The 17676-nt window shown below is 35.4% G+C and overlaps 1 long non-coding RNA gene and 1 pseudogene across 1 annotated transcript; both read right to left on the minus strand.

The window, feature by feature from the left end:
- Positions 1 to 6216: 6216 nt before the first annotated feature.
- LOC136997477 (uncharacterized) lies at positions 6217 to 7352 on the minus strand. Its single transcript, XR_010888218.1, has 4 exons — positions 7299 to 7352; positions 7193 to 7231; positions 6887 to 7098; positions 6217 to 6652 (listed from the first exon to the last, which is right to left on the minus strand). It is a non-coding gene; the product is annotated as an uncharacterized lncRNA (long non-coding RNA).
- Positions 7353 to 8596: 1244 nt separating this feature from the next.
- LOC136997334 (uncharacterized) lies at positions 8597 to 13756 on the minus strand (annotated as a pseudogene).
- Between the last annotated feature and the right edge of the window lie 3920 nt (positions 13757 to 17676).

Consider the following 17676-nt stretch of genomic DNA (forward strand, 5'->3'; position numbering starts at 1 on the left):
TCGGAAGACACCCTTATACTCGAAAAACCACCCCCAAAATCACTTAAACGATTCTCGCCAAGGTAGAAATGATTTGTCGCTCTTCTTTTGCATAGAGGAAGTTCTGAGGCCCTCACATAACATACAAAAAAGATCGATTCGATACATGTGTTGGAAGACACCCTTATACTCAAAAAACCACCCCAGAGTGCCTAAAAAATTCTCGCCTAGCAAAAAATAATTTGTCGTTTTTTTCCTTCTGCACTGAGAAAGTTCCGAGGCCCTCACACGACATGCAAAAGAGACCGATCCGATACATGCGTCGGAAGACACCCTTAGCTTGACGAGAATCGTTTAAGTGATTTTGGGAGTGGTTTTTTTTGGATAAAAAGGTGTCTTCCGACGCATGTATCGCATCGTACTTTTTTGCAAGTCGTATGAGGGCCTCAGAACTTTCTGTATGCAAAAGGAGAAGAGCGACAAATCATTTCTAGCTTGGCGAGAATCGTTTAAGTGATTTTGGGGGTGGTTTTTCGGGTATAAGGGTGTTTTCCGACGCATGTATCGGATTGGTCTTTTTTGTATGTCATGTGAGGGCCTTAGAACTTTCTGTATGCCAAAGAAGAAGAGCGACAAGTTATTTTTTGCTAGGCGAGAATTTTTTAGGCACTCTGGGGTGGTTTTTTGAGTATAAGGGTGTCTTCCGACATATGTATCGAATCGGTCTTTTTTGTATGTCATGTGAGGGCCTCAGAACTTTCTCTATGCAAAAGGAGAAGAGCGACAAATCATTTCTACCTTGGCGAGAATCGTTTAAGTGATTTTGGGGGATGGTTTTTCGGGTATAAGGGTGTCTTCCGACGCATGTATCGGATCGGTCTTTTTTGTATGTCATGTGAGGGCCTCAGAACTTCCTCCCTGCAAAAGAACAAGAGCGACAAATCATTTTTTTAAAATCGCTGCAGGAATGTTCCAAGCTTCAACCAGCTCGGAAAATTCCATTTTTCATGGTCTTTTTTCAATTTTTCCGTACTTTCCCCGGTGTCTGGAGGAAAACAAACTTTACCACGTGATTCTACGGTATGAAATCTATAAGAAATTATTTGTAGTTTTGGTTCCACACCAGGAGTTACCGGCCGGACATTATATTTTTTCGAACAAGAATATCTTTTTATTGGTTGCATAGAATTGTAAATCCTTTTGCAGGAGTAAAGTGTACACAAAAACGGAATTCGGGCTGCTCGACTTTATTTGGAAAAAAAAGAATTAATAACAAAATTTGTTTCTATTCATTAATTTCTATTCTGCTTTTAGGATAACATATTGTATAGAGCTATCTATTTTCGTTTTTTATAAAAGTTTAACAGTTTTAAGACGCTGAATAAGAGCAGCCCGAATTGCGGACTGCAGAATAGAATGTTATAGAACCATTAAAATTGGGCTGAAAAGTCTAATGTAAAAAATATAGGTCTATATAGTTGGCCCCCCCTCTAACGCAAATCGTAAAAACATTTATATATTCGGATTGTACATTGTTTGTACATGAATGTACTATGATTTTTATTGTTTGTACATTTTTCGTTAATTTAAAAAAAAATTACAAAGTTTTCGTAACTGTGCCAATGATAGTTAGCCCCCCCTATGTCGCAATTACATCACGTAAACTATAACTTATGAATTTATCGTGCTTAATCGTTTGTACGTCGTTTGTACATTATTAATAATCGGTTAAATTTATAATTCCAACATTTGTTTTTGTTTAAAACACAAGATAAATAATTTTTATTTGAATATGGCGGATACGGAGTACGGAGCGGGTGCGCATGCGTGTGCGTGCGTATGCGCGCCTGTGCGTGCATATGCGTGTATGTGCGTGCGTGTGTGTGCTGCATGTATTGTGTAGGTGTGTATGCGAGTGAGTGGTGGGTGTGTACGTGCGTGTGTATACACAACAACACAGCATATACCCACACATACGCACACCCACTCACACACACAGCATCACATTAGACGGCATTATATCACGGCTATGTCATCACAGCATAGCAAAAGTTAAAAGTTAAAGACTTTTAAAATATCTCTAGACAAAAAACTATTAATTTTTAAGCTTTGTTCCCATTGAGACTTTCGATCAGCATCAATATTATCGAGTATAGAAAATCAGAAAAACTGTCGAAATTTCTTAAAATCTCCTAACATTGAAGAAATTGTATATAAAATATTAATAATCAAATCAGTGATCAAAAATTAAGTGAAGAGAAAGAAAATGTAAAGAAAAGATGTAGTTATTATTACAAATCTGAACCAGATATTCGTCATCGTAACAATCGTATTAAAGATATTAAAAAATTAATGCTTTTAAAAAATGGTTATAACGTCAATCAATCGATTTTAATTGATAAACAACCCTATTTTACAAGAAATACTTGTCCATTCGATTCTATAATACAAATATTATCCACAGCGGTTATGGATAAATCACAATATTTTACATCAATAGAATCAAATGCCAACAAGACAATGTAATTTATTTTTAATTTTATTAAAAGGGGATCATGTGCGAATATTTACCGATTGTTTAGTACGTGTACCAAGTACTAAATCAGCTTCTTTGATTGGTGTAGATTTTACACTAAACGATTTATACCTATCGGAGAAGCAGATTTAGTATTTGGTACGCGTACTAAACAATCGGTGTAAACTAAGCCATAGATGACTACATATATGACTACTGTAAACCTTAAAAGAGTGGAGATGAACAAAACATTGTGAAAAAAACATAGAGCAGCATTGACGAGAGATGTCTACATTTGTCGCAACGACAAAGATTTTGATTGGCTAGCGATAATTATTTGTTTCGTAAAGCACAAACTAAAAACATTGTGAGGAAATCTATCTTTTCAAAATTGATTCAAATAATTTTTAATCATAATTAAAAGATTTCTATAAAAGGACCCCGCACAAACATTATGAAAATTGGTTAAATTCGCCGAAATTGCAGTATCATTTATTGATGCTGATCGAAAGTCTCAATGGAAACAAAGCTTAAAAATTAATAGTTTTTTGTCTAGAGATATTTTAAAAGTCTTTAACTTTTAACTTTTGCTATGCTGTGATGACATAGCCGTGATATAATGCCGTCTAATGTGATGCTATGTGTGTGAGTGGATGTGTGCGTATGTGTGGGTATATGCTGTGTGTGTATATACACACGCGCGTACACACCCACCACTCACTCGCATACACACCTACACGATACATGCAGCACACACACGCACGCACATACACGCATATGCACGCACAGGCGCGCATACGCACGCACACGCATGCGCACCCGCTCCGTACTCCGTACCCGCCATATTTAAATAAAAATTATTTATTTTGCGTTTTAAACAAAAACAAATGTTGGAATTATAAATTTAACCAATTATTAATAATGTACAAACGACGTACAAACGATTAAGCACGATAAATTCATAAGATATAGTTTACGTGACGTAATTGCGACATAGGGGGGGCTAACTATCATTGGCACAGTTACGAAAACTTTGTAATTTTTTTTTAAATTAACGAAAAATGTACAAACAATAAAAATCATAGTACATTCATGTACAAACAATGTACAATTCGAATATATAAATGTTTTTACGATTTGCGTTAGGGGGGGGGGCAACTATATAGACCTAAAAAATATTCTTGTCCGACTATTTTTACATACGTGTGCGTCCAATATCGGTATAACAGATGAAAAAATAACAGAAGATTAGTTCCAGGATAATATCAGAGAGGCGCTATACAATAATATGCGAATATATACACGCACCACACATACGCATACACAATACATTCATACTTAGATTATGACTTATGCAAATAATATCACTCTCATTTTTAGTTCCATCGAAATGATGGCGCTTTCGCGTCGGAGTTCGTCAGGCACTCCAGCATCCTCTTAACATCCTCCTTATCATATTAAATACGTTAATTGTTATAATTAAATTAATTGAAAGATAAATTAATTTAGTTATAACAAAAAAATGTTCATACGCATGTAGATTAGCAATTAATAAATTTATTTACAAGAGTAATTTATAAAAAAAAAACAAATTTAATGTAACTTATTGTATTTATTGTATAATAAAATAAGTGATCATGTATATTTTAAAACATTGATATTGAAAATAACTTTTAATAACATTTTTTAATTTTAGATTTATAGATTGATAACTATAGTTCCACTCTTAGGGCCTAAGCAGAATGGCTGTCTTGTAATTTTAAGACAGCCTTAAGTCTTTGTCTTGAAGTGACGCACAATACTGTCTTGTGTTTCGAGTCTTAAACGTATATACACCGTGTCACGCTGCAAAAAGTACGTGTGATAAACGAATATATATAAAAAAACAATATATATACAGGGTGCGTCAGCTAAATCCGGACAAAATTAAATTAGAATTCCTTGCTACGTGTGAATTTAGGAACAAATGATTGTTAATGTTCGCGTTAGTCAAATGTTTGTGTAAAACGTGTATAACCTTTAAAATGTCCGAGTTAATAAAATCAAGTGCGGAATACAATCGAAGAGCGGCGATAATTGAAGCGCTTCGCGCCGGACGTTCGCCGATCGAAATTATTCGGTTCTTCAAGTACTCAAGATCGACAAAAATGAGTCGAAGGAACGACCGTTGGCTCGCCCGTGATCCCGAGGATGTCCCCATAATAGGCAGGACGAAGTTTCCAGCCAATGTTCACGTCTTAAGCGTCGTCTCTAATGAGGGTGATGTCATGCCGCCGTATTTCTTTAAAAAGGGAGAAACCATCACGAAGGAGGTTTACCTCCGGATTTTGAGGACTGTAATAAAGCCATGGATGGAAACTACGGCCTCCGGGAGGCCGTACATTTTTCAACAAGACGGTGCACCGGCTCACACAAGCCAATTAGTGCAAAATTGGCTTAACGATAACGTGGATGCGTTTTGGTCCAAGGAATTCTGGCCTCCTAATAGTCCGGATTTAAACCCCCTAGATTATTATGTTTGGGGCGTTATTGAAAGATTGTCTAACAAGTCCAGGCACCCCAATGTGGCAACTCTTCAAGCCGCTATTGAAGCAGCATTCGTTGATTTAGACAAGGAGCAGTTGAAAAGAGCGTGCTCGCGCTTCAGGCAAAGGATTGAAGCAGTGATCGCAGCAAACGGGGGTTATATAGAATAATTGCACTCAGAGAGGATCCCTTAAGCAACGTACAAAAAAATATTTCATAATTTCAAGTTTTTTCTGAGTCTAAAGAGTGTTTTAATAAACAATTTGTTTTGTCCGGATTTAGCTGACGCACCCTGTATACAACAACTAATAAAAGGTAAATATTTTATAAACATTTATAATATATAATATATTTAAATCTGTTAAATATGTAATAACAATTTTATGCATTGCAATGTATTTCAATAAATGAATATAACCTAACTTCTTTATAAAAAGGATTTATAAATCAAATTTTTGATCTAATATTATATGTCTAAACCCAGTCAACAATGATTTATAATAATAATGTAACTATGATAGAACGGCTGTTCTTTCGGAAGTAATAGCTATGTCAAATGTAAGATACATGGAAAGTACCGAAGCTCCAAAATGTCCGCCACATTTCAGGGAACAATGACATCACGGTTATAACCGTTGTTGATGTATCATAGAGGTAACAATTACCAAAAATTATGTCTATGGTTGTTTGACGGTCTAATGTGGTTATATATCAGAGGTAACATTTATAGAATATTAATGTTTATCTCATCAATACCGTTTTATAACAAGTATGTAGTATAGAGAGAGTTAGGTATATATCTCGGTGATATTATAGTTATATACGGGAGGGAAAAAAGAAAAGATTTCAAATTATTTTAATTATTTATGAAATCTAATAGAAAAACGTTAAGAAGAACAACAAAATAATAATATGCTCATACAAAGCATTATTATTAAATCAACTAAGTGTTCTTCCCAAGTTTTCTACGAGATTTCAAAAATAATTAAATATGATTTATTAACCTGAAATAAAAATAATAAATATATTTATAATGCGAACAAAACTTATTATTTGTTTTTAAAACTTTTTATATAACTTGTCGTTATAAAAGTTATATATAATAATAGAACAAAATTAAACTTTTTTGACAATTACATATAAAAAATGAAAATAAACTTATAAGTTACATTATAAGAAGAATATAGTAATAAAAAACTATTCTGTATTTCTATTCTTGTCAACGGGCGCCCGAACAGCTTTTTTATTTATGCGTGAATCCCTTTGTTTTCCTTGACGGAACCATTCGCTCACGATTTCCTCAAAAGCCGTCTCTGTATATTGATAATGGGCTGTGCCAGTATCTATAGAATAAATGAAAACATTTTTAATTCATATAAATTATTAACTTAGCTGAAAGAGCAAATTTGTGTTTAATAGAATTTAAATATTAAACTCTAAAAATTAGAATAAGAAATTACTATTCGATTTATCTCGTAAAATTTCAATGATGTAAAGTCCTTGTAATTTAAAGTTGTTTCTTTGTCCTAACCAAGAACAATCCTTGGCCACTGCGCTAGAGAATACTTTTTGTAGCATCCTTAAAATGCAATCTTTAGCATTTTTGCCGCCCACACCAAGCAAATAGTTCGTCTAAAATAAAAATATTAAATAAATAAATATATGTGTGCATGTGTGCGTGTGCGTGTGAGTTGTATATTTCCGTCAATTAGGAGTATTCTACATTGAATTACAATATTACATTATATATTATTAATTAATTATGAATTGTAATTAGTATGTTATAATGTATAATATAAAAAATAAAGAATTATTATTATGTCATTATTATATTTACAATTATAAATTTAAATATTAAAAACTTACAAAATTTGCAGTAAAAGCTTTATCGTTTTGTAGCTCTTGATTAAAAGTTTATAAAACTGCTAAAGATCCCAGCGGCAAATTCTTGACAATTTTATTTGTTTCCGTATGGACAACTTTTTGAGCTAGTGTATTATCTAAGAATAATTTTTTGAGAGCGGCAAGTTCTAGTGATTGTTTAGTTACTTCTGCCACCAACGTGGAAACGTGGAGATCTATAATTTAATTCAAATAATAAGCTTTGAAACTAGAAAACTACACATTTTTTTATTGCATATAAATAACTTCATCAAAATAAGCAGTTTATACCTTTTGTGGCCATGTTTTTCACTATTTCCATCATCATATCTGAAAAAATCGTGTATAATGAATATAAATATAAATTTTTAATTATAAACAAAATTAGTTAACATACCAAGAATGCAACGAAATGGTTCTTCAGAAGATAAATTTGGTTCTGCAAAACCTTCTGTTAAAATATGTATCACATTTAAAATAAAAATTAAGAATTTGGTTAATTATTGTTTAATTATTATTGAGTATAATAAGAGTGAAATGTAAACCTTTATTAAATGGATTTATCACATTTCTTTTTCCAGCTGATTGTGGTGAATTCCAAGCAGGCTCTGTCACGCTTTTCTGCTTTCCCGAATTTTGCAAATGGATTAATTTAAAATCTGTGAAAATAATACTGTACGTAATTTAAAAGCATTATATGTAACTACAGAAACTATAAGAACCAACTATAAAAACCTTTAGTAAATGGATGGTGTACGACAGTAGAATTCGTTAAATTGACATCAGCTACAATTTTAGGTTTAGTGTAATTATTCACATTTAATTCAACCCCTGAATAAAATAATATAATTATATGCTTATATGTTTACATTATATGTGTTTATAATTATATGCATTATATAATTACAAATTCTAAATACATAGATTAGACTTAATTTAACAATAAAATTAAATAATAACATTAACATTATTGTTTAGCAATAATACATTATTACTGATCGTTACCTTGTGTCAATAATCCTGTTGCAAGTACTTGGGCATCCTTCAGTGATAGAATATCACTTTCGTTTGTAATTGGCAGGTCAAGTTGCATGATATTATTATCCACTAATGACTGAGGAAAAGATAAGTTAACTTTTTCTTTCAATTTTGGTGATTCCAGAAGTTTTAACAGCTCTTCATCCGATGTTGTATCATCATTGTTTGTGTAAAGAACACTTTTTTTGGTACGGGGGACTTTTAAATTTTCTTCGATACATTCATCGGTGGATGATATATCATCAGCTCGTCTACGGGCCTTGTCTAAGGTATCCAAAACACAAAATAGCACATATCATTACATAATGCCTAACATCAGAATTAAACATGAACACGGTTACTTCTGCAAATATTACACTAGTTTACAGTCAAAAATTATTTTGAACCAAACAAGGTGTTTCTTATAGATTTTTGGATCCTGAAAACAATTCCGCAAACCAAATTTTACCAGCACGTCTGGTTTCCAAAATAATTGAGGTTTAATATGTAAAAAATAAGATTTTTTGCAATATTTGATATTTTTTTGTAAGAAAGGTTAACGTTATCTTGAAATTCTGATCAGAAATCATGAATGTATTGTTCATCCCCTATAAAATGCATTTTTTAAATTTCGATATCTTACTTTTTAGCCATGTTATAAAGGATTAAATTTAGGAGCTATTTCTAATATGGGAACGCGCGCGCGCGCTCCTGAGGCTCCTAGCTTTAATCCTTCATAACATGGCATAAAAAGTAAGATATCGAAATTAAAAAAAATGCATTTTATAGGGGATGAACAATACATTTATGATTTCTGATCAGAATTCAAGATAACGTCAACCTTGCTTACAAAAAAATATCAAATATCGCAAAAAACCCCATTTTTACATATTAAACCTCAATTATTTTGGAAACCTGACATGCTGGTGAAATTTGGTTTACGGCATCGTTTTTAGCATTCAAAAATCTATAAGAAACACTTTATCTGATTTAAAATAATTAAAAAAAATTTTTTTTTGTAAACTAGTATTATCGAAAAATCTTACCATACAATCCTTCAAAGTTGATATCGTACAATGTCCATTTTTTGTCTTTTGTCGAAGGTTTTGTTGATTTAGCAATGAGACGACGCACATCTTTTGCTTTGGGCCACCAACACTTTTTTCTGTCTGATGTTAGCCAACATTCAGGCACCTCTGATGTTATTTCATCAGAGCAATCTGAATCATCGTCGATGAATGAAACTACCGCAAATCCTGGCTTCAGGAGAAATTATAGGCGAATACGTAAACAGTATTTATTTATCGTGTAAATTTACAAAAATCAGAAGGAAAAGTGAGCTTATTGCAAAGGTATAGCGAATTGCAAAGGTATAGCAATTTAGATAAACGATAATACTATGAAACTATGAAAAATATTACATTCTAATTTTTCATACTTTTTCTTTGTTTCCGCCACTCATCTCGCAGTACTACTTTATCGTCTTCTAAGTTTTTATCACAATTTTTATTTCAAAAACCACGCATTTATTAGTCGCTCGGCCGAAAATATTGAACTACGTTTCTATGACTCCGGTAGTATGCGGTAGCACGTAGAGGGGATAATACACACAAGTGCGACCGCGTACATGTGCGCTCTGCGCAAGCACTGAGTCGCTAAGTAATTGAATAATGAGTTATTTGCATTAAGTGCTTTATAAAAATTATTTTGTTTGTTTAAAAATATATAATAAATACAAGTAATTGTTTATGCAAATACATGATTAGCATATTATTATTTATTTTAATCCTTGTGCAGTAATGTTAATACGACGAATGTCTCTTCATTAAGTGGTAGTGATACCAATTTAGATTTTATGCGACATAACTTAATTGTCAAAGGAACATTATCGTTTTTACATATAACTTTGATGCCTTTGTTGAATTACAGGGTTTTTCAAAAAGAGGTTTACATGTTGCATATACGTATCCAGTTAGGTATATTTTGTTATTGTGAGACATGATTTTGTCTATTTCAAAAACATATCCATTGGTTAAAGTGCAAAATCGATCTTGCTTGTTATTTTTTAAAATAAAGTTCTCGAATTGGAGAGATTTTATCACTTTATTTGTAGTATTACTTGCACTATTAGTAACACCTTTGTACGATATTAATGGATATATCTTCTGTTGATGTTCTACACTTTTCTTTTGTAGATTTTCTTTGGTTATTCTGTTCACAAGTTGCTCTAGTGGCCTAGTGCAAGATTTGATTTTTTTTTTAAGTTTTTGTAAGTGATTTTCGAACTTGAAAGCACTAAAGTTGTCTACGGGGCCAAATAATGCCACATAGTATGGGAGATGTATCAAACTGTGTACATTGTACGAAACATGTTTTGCGCCATACAGAATAGGATACATTTGCACATAGTAGATTAGCAATTCCTGTGCATACTCGTGATAATGTTCGTTTAAAGTCTCATTGGCTAGTATTCGAATTGCCACACTTAAGCACACGAAATGTGTGTATTGATCTTTATTCAAAGTATTTTGAAATACAACCAAACCTGTGTAAAGCAAAATTTGTCTTAATTCAGTCGCTTTAAATCGATCTACTTGATCCAATGTCCTTGGTTTCCTCGCATACTCATTCGGTACAAAATTTTTTAATCCCAATAAATCTCTAGACGCTATTTTTATATTCTCTTTATTCATGCGTACATTTTTTTTTCTTTTATCCAAAATAATATTTTTTTTTTCATGACTCCTAAGCACACAAGGTGCATATAATCAAGGGGAAACTGACTCACCATTCCGACACCTGTTCTCTCTAAAATTGAGGTTTTCTTGTGGTGTTCTTCTTGCGTTTTATTGCGAAATGATTCGTCGGTTCTTAAAGCACTATCAATTTCAGGGAAAGTCATGCGGTTCTGGATATAATCCTCTTCTTGTATACAATTATCGCATCCAAAATACCCGTTATGTCCTACGGTACCTGCGATATATTTTTTTGCTGGCGTGTCGCATACAAAATGACAGACATTGACTTGTACTCGCTTATTTGCAACAAACAGTCCATGTGAGCGAATGTCCACAAGATCATCTACAAAACGCTTCATTAATTCATTGCTATCAGCAGGCTTTTCGAAGCCATGATAAATATCAATTATAAATGGCTCGGTATAAAATTTGGTTTGTAATGCACCTAAAATAGCTGGTTGAAGTTTGGAACGTTCCTGGAACGATTTTTTAAAAATGATTTGTCGCTCTTGTCCTTTTGCAGGGAGAAAGTTTTGAGACCCACAAACAAAGTACAAAAGAGACCGATCCGATACATGCGTCGGAAGACACCCTTATACCCGAAAAACAACCCCCAAAATCACTTAAACAATTCTAGCCAAGCTAAAAATGACTTGTCGCTCTTTTCCTTCTGCACAGAGAAAGTTCCGAGGCCCTCACACGACATGCAAAAAAGACCGATTCGATACATGCGTCGGAAGACACCCTTATACCCAAAAAACCACCCCAGAGCGTCTAAAAAATCCTCGCCTAACAAAAAATAACTTGTCGCTCTTCTCCTTTAGCATAGAGAAAGTTCTGAGGCCCTCACATAACATATAAAAAAGACCGATTTGATACATGCGTCGGAAGACACCCTTATACCCGAAAAACCACCCCCAAAATCACTTAAACCATTCTAGCCAAGCTAAAAATGACTTGTCGCTTTTCTCCTTTTGCATAGAGGAAGTTCTAAGGCTCTCACATGACATGCAAAAGTGACTGAACCGATACATGCGTCGGAAGACATTCTTTTATCCGAAAAACCACCCCCAAAATCAATTAAACGATTCTCCTCAAGCTAAAAATGATTTGTCGCTCATCTACTTTCGCATAGAGAAAGTTCTGAGGCCCTCACACGACATGCAAAAGAGACCGAACCGATACATGCGTCGGAAGATACCCTTATACCCGAAAAACCACCCCCAAAATCACTTAAACAATTCTAGACAAGCTAAAAATGATTTGTCGCTTTTTTGCTTTTGCACGGAGAAAGTTCCAAGGCCCTCACACGACATGCAAAAGAGACCGATCTGATACATGCGTCGGAAACACTCTTATATTTGAAAAACCACCCCCAAAATTAATTAAACGATTCTCCTCAAACTAAAAATGATTTGTCGCTCTTCTACTTTCGCATAAAGGAAGTTCTGAGGCCCTCACACGACATGCAAAAGAGACCGAACCGATACATGCGTCGGAAGACACTCTTTTACCCGAAAAACCACCCCCAAAAGGGTGTCTACCGACGCATGTATCGGATCGGTCTTTTTTGCATGTCGTGCGAGGGTCTCGGAACTTTCTCCGTGCAAAAGGAAAAGAGCGACAAGTCATTTTTAGCTTGGCTAGAATAGTTTAAGTGATTTTGGGGGTGGTTTTTCGGGTATAAGGGTGTCTTCCGACGCATGTATCGAATTGGTCTTTTTTGCATGTCGTGTGAGGGCCTCGGAACTTTCTCCGTGCAGAAGGAAAAGAGCGACAAGTCATTTTTAGCTTGGCTAAAATTGTTTAAGTGATTTTGGGGGTGGTTTTTCGGGTATAAGGGTGTCTTCCGACGCACGTATCGGATCGGTCTGTTATGTATGTTATGTGAAGGCCTCAGAACTTTTTCTATGCTAAAGGAGAAGAGCGACAAGTTATTTTTTGTTAGGCGAGGATTTTTTAGACGCTCTGGGGTGGTTTTTTGTGTATAAGGGTGTCTTCCGACGCATGTATCAAATCGGTCTCTTTTGCATGTCGTGTGAGGGCTTCGGAACTTTCTCCATGCAGAAGGAAAAGAGCGACAAGTCATTTTTAGCTTGGCTAGAATGGTTTAAGTGATTTTGGGGATGGTTTTTCGGGTATAAGGGTGTCTTCCGACGCATGTATCGAATCGGTCTTTTTTGCATGTCGTGTGAGGGCCTCGGAACTTTCTCCGTGCAGAAGGAAAAGAGCGACAAGTTATTTTTAGCTTGGCTAGAATTGTTTAAGTGATTTTGGGGGTGGTTTTTTGGGTATAAGGGTGTCTTCCGACGCATGTATCGGATCGGTCTGTTATGTATGTTATGTGAGGGCCTCAGAACTTTTTCTATGCTAAAGGAGAAGAGCGACAAGTTATTTTTTGTTAGGCGAGGATTTTTTAGACGCTTTGGGGTGGTTTTTTGAGTATAAGGGTGTCTTCCGACGCATGTATCGAATCGGTCTTTTTTGCATGTCGTGTGAGGGCCTCGGAACTTTCTCTGTGCAGAAGGAAAAGAGCGACAAGTCATTTTTAGCTTGGCTAGAATTGTTTAAGTGATTTTGGGGGTGGTTTTTCGGGTATAAGGGTGTCTTCCGACGCATGTATCGGATCGGTCTCTTTTGTACTTTGTTTGTGGGTCTCAAAACTTCCTCCCTGCGAAAGGACAAGAGCGACAAATCATTTTTAAAAAATCGTTTCAGGAACGTTCCAAACTTCAACCAGCTCCTAAAATCGGATATAATTGACTACCGGAACTTTTTGTCAAAGGAAGGCCATCGACGTTAATAGAAAGCAGAATTTCAGGTGGCACTTGTTTTAGAGCATAATATTTTTTAATCGATCTTAACAAAGGCGCTTTTAACTCAAAATGGTAGTACTGACCAGGAGACATATTTATTAACTGTACTTTTTGAGGAATATGAAGTAGTGTTCTTGCATCGGTAAGTACATCTAATCCATGTGTTTTCAGGATTTTTAATAAAGGCGTCAACACAGTAGTCTTAGAGATATTATGCTCAATGGCCCAGTTTCGTAGATCATCTGTAAGTGTATTTTTATTTTCTTCTGTAAGATAGCTCATTGAGTATGCACGAGGTGGTTGTCAGGATCCGAAGGAGATTGAACTTCACAATGAGGGACGGAGGGATGACAGAGCTAAGAACCGTATTTCACAGAAAACTCATAACTTTATTCTAATATAATGTTATCCGTGTCACGGACGGAGACCAAAAGGCCTCGAACCCAGCATGCCGATGTTCACATGTCCCCAACCGCTACATCGGCATGAGCCAATCAGATTGCAACGCGCTAGCGCTTTCTCGTAGCGCAGCAACGACCTATCGCACGCATGGCAACTGCAGCGCGTGCAGTATACAATGTTTGAAAGAGAGAGACTCATTCAACTAAAGAAAGAAAATAATATAGAGTTCTCTCTTACAGTTCGGCCAGCCTGACAATATCGTTCGTCCCGAACGACTTCTATAATAACAAATTATTACAATTATTAATAATGACAAACCATTACAATAACTTATACCATAACAGTATTTTGCTAAATCTTAATTAATTTCAGTCTTAAACTAATCACAATATTTTTTTTTTTTTTTTTTTTTTTTTTTTTTTTTTTTTTTTTTGCGAATCACAGTCAGATCTTTGGTATAATATCACAAACTACACTTTAAATATATGACTTTGTCTTTGGCTCGGATTATCATTAAAAATATTCCTTTTGAAAGGGTTATTACAATCGCTACGCATTTTATACAGCCTTAATTATGTCACGACGCGTACTTGTAAAATTAACGCAAGAAAATAACGCATGAAAATAACGCATGAGAATAACGTATCAAACGACGCATAAAACGCAATTGACGATGCTACGTATGCATGTAAAATGAACGCAAGAAAATAACGCAAGAAACGACGCAGGAAATAACGCAAAATATCGCAGTTTTTCATAACATTATCGCAAGATAACTGTACATATCACATTCTGCGTAAGACTAATTGGTTATTTCTACGCAGGTTAAACGCAAACCAATATAAACTTTACGCAAAATTTTCCGCATACCCTTAAAATTGATGCGAAGAAAAAATTATTAAATGCGAAACCAATTTAAAAATGCTAAAGCAAGAACCGAAAAAGAAACCAAAATAAAATAAACCAAAATTAAATGTTGAGATTACACTAGAGCGGTGTAAAATTAATCACAATACCACAATTAAAAGTTGAATTTTGCGCAAGAACGGCGGAGAAAAGACACAAAATTGAACACAAACAAAAACTACTTAATGTTTAACTGATTCTGGTAGTGGTTCTATCGGCGGCTTAATCCATAACTTTAATCGATCTGGAGAAAGAATTGAATTATATGACCTAGACGTTAGGCTTGATCCGGGAATATCTTGAACCACAAACCGGTTTTTATCCAAGACCTTAGTGACCTTGTAAGGTCATTTATAGCTAGACTTTAACTTTTTGTCTTCACCCGGTTTGATAGTCGTGTCTCTAATCAAAACCAAATCGCCCGGTTTGTATGCCGTTGGTTTTCTATGTCTTTTATCGTAAATTGACTTGTTGTAGCATTTAATTTTCTCAGCTACTTCCAATGCCAACCTTCGACTTGATTCCCTTTCTTGTTCAACATCCAATTCAAATTTGGCGATATCAGAGAGACGTTGAGCTAATAAAGCGTCAGCATGATTTCGTTGGTCAAAACCAAGTAATAATTTTGAAGGAGAAGCCTTCAGAGAAGAATGTAACGTATTGTTAACAACATACTGGACAGTATCTATGCAGGAACTCCAATCCTGTCCTTCCTCAACTAGTTTCTTCAGAGAAGATTTCAGAAATTTGTTCGCCCGTTCGGCCAAACCATTTGCCCATGGAGCAGCGACAGCAACTAATCGTTGTTTGATGTTCCTAGAACGAAGGAACTCGCCGAACTCCTGAGAGGTGAAGGCAGTGCCTCTATCGGAAACTATTTCTTTAGGGTTGCCTAAAAAGCGGAAAAGAGGAACAAATTGTTTTATGACTTCTTTAGAAGAAGTAGTTTTGACGGGAAAAAACCAAGTATACCTAGTGAATGTATCTATAAGCACCAAAATATGCTTGTACCCGTGAGACGTTTCAATCAACGGACCGAAATGATCCGTATGAAGGATCTGAAAGGGTTGCGTGGGAGTTTCAGTGATCTGCAACTCACCTTCGCTAGCGTTAACTGCAGTGTTAGAGATCAAGCAGTCAAGACAATTTCCAATGAAATCGTGTACTCTTTTGCGCAAAGCCGGAAACCAGTAATTGGAAGATATACCATGAACTGTCTTTTCAACTCCACAATGCGCCATATCGTTGTGATAAACACGAATAACATTGTTTACCATAGAATCAGGTACTGCGAATTTCGGTTTGTCTGGACCCTTTCGATAAACTAGACCTTCAATCAGCTCGAATTTTTCGTGATCTGAAAATTCTAACTTTTCGGCAATCTCTTTGAGCCGAGGATCCATGGCCTGTTTGAGTTCGAGCTCTCGCTCAAGCGACAAAACATTGGAATATGCTACCCTGCTGAGAGCATCTACATGTGCCATTTTATGGTCAGCACGATGTACCACCTTGAACCGATAATTTTGAAGACGAAGTGTCCACCTTGCAATTCGCGGATTCATATGCGCTTTATTAATAGCGTATACCAAAGCATGGCAGTCTGTAACCAGCGTGAAATCTAAACCGTAAAGATAGATATGGAAACGCTCAATGGCTTTCACCACAGCCAACATTTCTAGCTCGAAGCTGTGGTACTTCGCTTCAGCATTATTGGTTGCCTGACTATAATAGGCGATTGGTGCCCATTGACCAGAACTCTGCCTTTGGAAAAGAATAGCTGCAAGAGCTACAACACTTGCATCCGTGTGCAATTCGGTAACAGCATGAGGATTATACAGCTGTAAGATCGGTGAGGAAACCAACTCACTTTTAAGTATTTGGAATGCACGAAGGCAATCCTTATTGAAATCGAACTCAACAGATTTACGAGTTAAGTTTTGTAAAGGTTTAGCCTTTACCGTGTAATCCTTGATAAACTTACGAAAATAGTTAGTAAGCCCGAGAAAACGTTGGACTTCAACCATTTTTCGTGGCTGAGGAAAATCTTGTACCGCTTTAGTGTGACGCGGACTCAGAGTGATTCCAACGGAAGACAGAATATAGCCTAAATATTCAATTTCTTTCTTTAGAAAGAGGCATTTTTTAAAATTTAATTGAAAGTCATACTGCTTTAGTAACAATAGAACCTGTTTTAGAATAGACAAATTTTCCTCCGTCGAAACGGAAGGAACCAAAATGTCATCAATATAAACTAATACTTTATCTTCCCGGATTAAAGGCTGAAGAATTTGAATGAGCCTTTTTTGGAATTCGGCCGGAGCCTCACAATATCCAAAAGGTAACCGTGTATATTCGAATTGCCCATCAGGCGTGGCAAATGCAAAATACTTCGTATGCTCGGGATGCACCTTGATTTGATGGAAACCATCTTTAAGGTCTAGGAGGGAGAAAACCTTTTTATCACTAAGTCGTGCAAGACAATCCTCAATGAAAGGAAATGGGTATTTTTGCTTTATGACCCGTTCGTTTAAAGGTCGTAAGTCAATGCACAACCGCATAGTGCCATTCTTTTTGTGGACCGGAACAACTCTAGCGCAATACGGAGAAATGCTTGTTTTAATAATACCCCGTTTCATCAAATCGTCCGTAATATCACGGATTTGAATTCTTTCGGACCAAGCAAAACGTCTAGGCGGATATGCATAAGTAGTGTTATTTTTAAGAGCTACAGTTACCGCGTGACCGTCGTCAACGTGCTGAACCGGAGTTTCATCGACTTCCTTTAACAAGTCGATCAATTTCTTTTTCTCTGATTCATTAAAATCAATACTGATATCCGATACAGATGATTCTAAATTATCAAAAGAATCATTTACAATTTCCGTTGAGGCGACTT

The sequence above is a fragment of the Linepithema humile genome, chromosome 1 (genome assembly GCF_040581485.1).
Source record: "Linepithema humile isolate Giens D197 chromosome 1, Lhum_UNIL_v1.0, whole genome shotgun sequence".
NCBI lineage: Eukaryota > Metazoa > Arthropoda > Insecta > Hymenoptera > Formicidae > Linepithema > Linepithema humile.